This window comes from Equus caballus, chromosome X, assembly GCF_041296265.1.
Source record: "Equus caballus isolate H_3958 breed thoroughbred chromosome X, TB-T2T, whole genome shotgun sequence".
Classification (NCBI taxonomy): Eukaryota; Metazoa; Chordata; class Mammalia; order Perissodactyla; family Equidae; genus Equus; species Equus caballus.
The window spans coordinates 48,431,725-48,436,790 of record NC_091715.1 but is presented as its reverse complement, the minus strand read 5'-3'; the positions used below and the strand labels follow the sequence as shown (position 1 = coordinate 48,436,790).

The 5,066-nt window shown below is 44.0% G+C and overlaps 1 pseudogene; it reads right to left on the bottom strand.

Annotated features, from left to right (window-relative positions):
* Positions 1-1,242: 1,242 nt before the first annotated feature.
* LOC111771634 (Y-box-binding protein 3 pseudogene) lies at positions 1,243-2,112 on the bottom strand (annotated as a pseudogene).
* Between the last annotated feature and the right edge of the window lie 2,954 nt (positions 2,113-5,066).

Sequence of the window (5,066 nt, the reverse complement as noted above, 5' to 3'; positions counted from 1 at the left end):
TGGAGAGTTCCCTCTTGGCACTGAACAGTGCCAGGCTGGGAAATGGGATGATGCAAGGAAAATGAAGCTGTTTTTCTTACCATTTTTGTGCCGTTATTCTCAGGATTTTTGCTTCAGTGTGTTGCTGAAGCTGCTTACGTGGATTCCTGAGCACTCCCAGGGCTGTTCCCGTTTGTGGATAGTTTTCTAATTGTTGATCTATGTTGCACAATGAAGACTAGTGTCTCCTATTCTTCCACCTTGGTGATGTCATTTGTAAAATTTTTTTTGTAACAGTGCTAGCCACATTAATTAACATTGTGTTATATCAGTGACAGACTATGTTCACAATCTGTGTTTTGTGTCACTTACTTTGTAGGAACACACTTGTAAAAGTTGTTTATAACAGTGTTATTTGTGTGAATTATCTTCTATTGTCCCATTTTAGTAAAACATTGTGTTGAGCACTCTTTGCTGCCTTGTAAACGCACACATATAAAAGGTAATTTGAACAGTTCTATTTGCTTGAATGAAACAATGTAGTCCCTTTTCCATGAAGTACTGTGGCCATCAATCACTCTGTTGCATATTATTCACCCATAAAGGCACATGCAAAAAAAGGTGTATATAATAGTCTTAGCTGTGTAAATGAATTAGAATAGTGCTATTACAGTGAGAGACTGTGTTTAGCATTCTGTGTTACATATTATATTCTCTATAAAGGTTGTTTGTAAAAGACCTAATGGCATAAATGAATCACTGCAGTGGTAATTCACTGAAGGATCGTGCTCAACCTTCTGTGTTGCAAGTGATAAATTATGTGAAGTCTCATTCAAAAAAGGTGTTTCTAGCAGTGTGAGCAGACTGAATGAATAATACTCTGATGTTTTAGTGAAACAATGTGTTCAGTATTTTTTATTGCATGTTATAAAATTGATTCTAACAGTGATATAACTCTTATTAAATCTCTATAGTGTTATTTCTGTGAAAAAAACAGTTGTTCATAGGTTCATGTTATACACACTGTAAAGAAACAGGTGTAAAACTTTTCAACAGAATTGGCTTTGCCTATGAATCGGTACACTGCTATTTCTGTGTTCAGCATGCTATTTTGCATTTTATATACTCTGTCAAATCAATTGTGTAAGATTTTTGCTTAACTTATTCAGTTAAATGTTATGCTCTGATATTTGCACTGCAGGTAATAAATTTTATAAAGTCTCGTGTGTAAAAGTTGTTTTTAATAGTGCTAGAAGACAGGGGACCAGCATAGTGATTTTCAGTTAAAACATGATGTTCAACAGTCTGTTGTGCTTCATTTTATGCACTCTGCAAAGAAACATGAGTAAGGGAGTGGTGCCGGCCACTGGTGGAAGCGATGGTCAATGGGCTGCGGGTCATGGCCAGGGCCCGGCGGAAGAGCAGGAAGCATCTCAGCCGTTGATCTTGGGGATGGCTGGGCAGCCGGTGCCTCGGGTCCTCAGCGTCCCTGGGACTGCGCTGCGCGGTGGCGGCGCATGGCGGCGGATGCAGAAGGCCCAGCTGAAGTGAGGGCGGTTGGCAGTGTAGCGGCTGCCCTTCACTGGGACGCTTGCTGGCCCCATCGTATTATCAGCGTCAGTGCCTGGCTTGCCCTGGACCACGTCTAGCTCGACCATCTCGCCGACGCCCACGCTGCGCTGATACTTGTGAGGGTTGTTCCGTGTGATGGCCGTCTGGTGAACGAACACATCTTCCTGGGTATCGTGCCTGCTGATGAAACTGTATCTATTCTTCACGTTAAACCGCTTGATGGAGCCTCGTACCCTCTTGGCGATGACCTTCTTGGGCGCCTTTCCCTTGGTGCCCATTGCTGCATTGGCCTTGGGGATCGCGTCCTTTCTGAGGTTGCTGGCGACTAGGGCCCGGGGAAGGGGAGAATCTCCGCCTTCCAAGGGCACCAGGTGTTTCTGTGAGGCTTTGGGGGGGTGACTGAGGAAGCTACCTCTGTGAGTCTGGCCTTTCCCGCCTCACTCATGAGGCCACCTTTACTCTCCTTTCTCAGAGAATCCGAGGGAAACTTGGCCCTCCACGATTGGGGGTGGTCGGGGGAGAGTGTCGATCGGGAGGCAGGAGCCTTGCTCTGGGAGGGTGGCCGGGTCAGGGCCAAGAGCTCTCTGGCTCTGCTCTGAGACTCTTGGAGAGGCCTGTGGCCTCTCCTGGGGCAACAGGAAGGGAGCAAACAGCAGCTGTCCACGGTGACGTCTCAATGGGTGCTCCTAGAGGGTGCAGGAGCCTGGGGGAGGGGCAGATGGCTCTGCCCATGCTCCTGGTGCCAGTCACAGCACCTCTTCGTCCCTTGCAGAGAGGGGATGCACTTGAAGCTCTAGGAAGTGGCCTTCTTGAAAACTCTCTTGCTTCCTTGAATGGATGTGAAGGGAGGACACACCTTCCATCCCCCTCCCTTGGTTAGGGGGAGAATCACAGCCTTCTAAGGGCAATCTCTAAATACTGTCTCATAAAAACCTGGTCTTCTTCCAGCTCCTTGTATGCCCTCTATGTGAGTGAGGCATTGTCTGTAACTTGGGACAAAATGACAACCTCATGAAATTAAGGCCCAATCAAAGAGGCCCACTATGGGGTTTTTTGTTTGCTTGTTTATTTTGTTTTGTTTTCCTGCAAAGGGACACAGGAAGCCTGCCGGGGCTAGAATGCTAGTATGAGAGGACACTAAACTAGCACAGGTTTATCCTCACTAGCATTAGGATTGTAAAGCAGTGAAGTTGAGTGGGAACACTTTTGTAACTAGAATATTCTGAAAACCCTGTTAAGCTCTGCGTTCTTGTCTACATAAAGCAAATGATCAGACAGAGAAAAATAGACATGAGGGAACTTGCCCTTGCATTTAACTTCAGATCCAAACTTTTTTCTTTCTTTTTAAAATAGCTTATGAGTCTGTGATCTTCATCCTAAATTGGGTTTCTGATTTAATTATATAGAAACCCTAAGAATTCAGCCTAACTGAAGTGCTGATACTGTGCTAAGGGACAGCTAGCTCTTGGAAATAAAAGCTTTCTGAAGAGATGACAGAGCATGCTAAAATGGTAGATTATAACTGGTCAGGAAACTTGGTTTTCGTTTACCAATAAGAAAAACAAAAATAAGCCAAGTTGGCCTACCATTTTAGAGTTTACAGGAACCTCTCACATGTTGTGCATTTGATCCTTGTAACAACCCATCCTATAAGGAAGTGGGACAGGTGTTGTTTTTACTTCAGTTTGACGGATGAGGGAACCAGGGCCCAGAGATGGGAAGTTGCCTGCTTAAGTTCACATATTTAGTATGGAGTGAACCCTAAAATTTGATCTCAGATAGATTTCACTCCAGGTCCAGGTCTCTTTCCAGCACCTCTCACTGGCTTTCACATACAGTTTTGTCACCTGTTTCATCTGATGTCAGAGACCAGGGACCTCTTTCAGAGAGGGCATGGTATCATACATCCCAGAAGAGAATCCAAGAAACACCTCTCCCATGGCTCATCTGTCTCCCCTGTGTCCAGGAACCTGGGCCTGGCCCTCTCCAGGGGCAAGAATTGCCTTTATAGCATATAATTAACGTCCCCTGTCTCTGCACGCAGTAACTTTCTACCTGCAGTCAACTAGAAAACAAACCCTACTGTAGACTCAGCAACCATTTCTTCACCATGCTGGTGTAAAACAAAATGGAAGAAGGGGTCTTGATTTTGATTTTGCTGTTTAAAAAACACTTCTTCAGGCATCATCTCTTTTAGATTCTACAACAAGCGTGAGAGAGCAGCAGGCTACTGTCAGTGTCCTCACGTGACAGCGAGTAAACCAGGGCACCAGGGCATGAAGCAGCTAACTGACCTAACCAAGGCCACCCACGTAGTAAGTGCAGAGCCAGAATAATACCTTTGGGCCATCATGACCTCTGGTTCCTAAGCCACTGTGCCCTCACACAGCTTCATGAGGCCACTTCTATGATGTCGTCAACAATTCTTTCATGTCCTGATAGCTCTCCTTGCTGCTTCCCACATTGGTTATGCTCATTCCCATCTCTTGTGCCTGTGTTCACTTTTTTCCTTATTCTCCTAAGAATACCTTTTCTCCTCTCCTCTAGTCTGTATAAATCTTACCTGCCCTTCTAAGTCCCAGTTTTGCAACCCCCTCTCACCCCCTTTCCAAATGCAGCGGTCCACCTGGATCTCTTTCTTCTTGGAAACCTAGCTGCACTTACAGCCTGATGGTTAATGGCTACTCTACTTCTTTTCTATGTGTAAGGTTTTCTGTCTCACCATTATTCCAACCTAGATTCTAAGCTCACCAAAGCTCACCAAAGAGTGAACACTTTAGGTTTCTTCTCTCCGTTCACTCTCTGAGTACCACGGTGCCCAGAACAGTGCCGGCTGTATAAAGGGCCACCACAAATTTTTGCTTGTGGATTAAATCTATGCCTTTTTTCCTGTTTGAAGTGGCTCCATTCTTGAATTCATTACAGTCACTTGCACAGTGCCAGGCACAAAGAAGACACTAGTGAGATTCAGTGAGTTGGACTGAATATGTCTTCTTGAATCTCCTATTGTTGTTTTCATGATATAAAGGAAAGCACTTTGGAGCCGTTGTGGAGATCTATTAAAATTTCCTGGTTTGTGTGTGTTTTATGCAAGTTCCTCCACATTCTTGTCATCACTTGATAAAATCAACATTTTTAACTTTAGCCATTCCAATAGGTGTTTAGTGATACATCATGTGTGTGTCTGTGTGTGTGCACATAAGTATTAAATTTTTATTTTTTCAAATTGTTGCACTGTAAATTTTACGGGTTTTTCTTCCTTTTGGCATAAAATTCTATGAATTTTAAGAAATGTACGGATTAGTGTAAGCATCACCACAATTAGGATACAGACCTCTTCCATCACACCACTACCTTGGCCCCAACTCCTGGCAACCACTGATGTAGTCTCCATCAGTATAACTTTGTCATTTGGAGAATGATGTATAAGTGAAATCATATAGTACCTTGTAATCCATCCAAATTGTCGCATGTATCAATAGTTCATTCAATTTAATTGTATGGATGTGCCATAG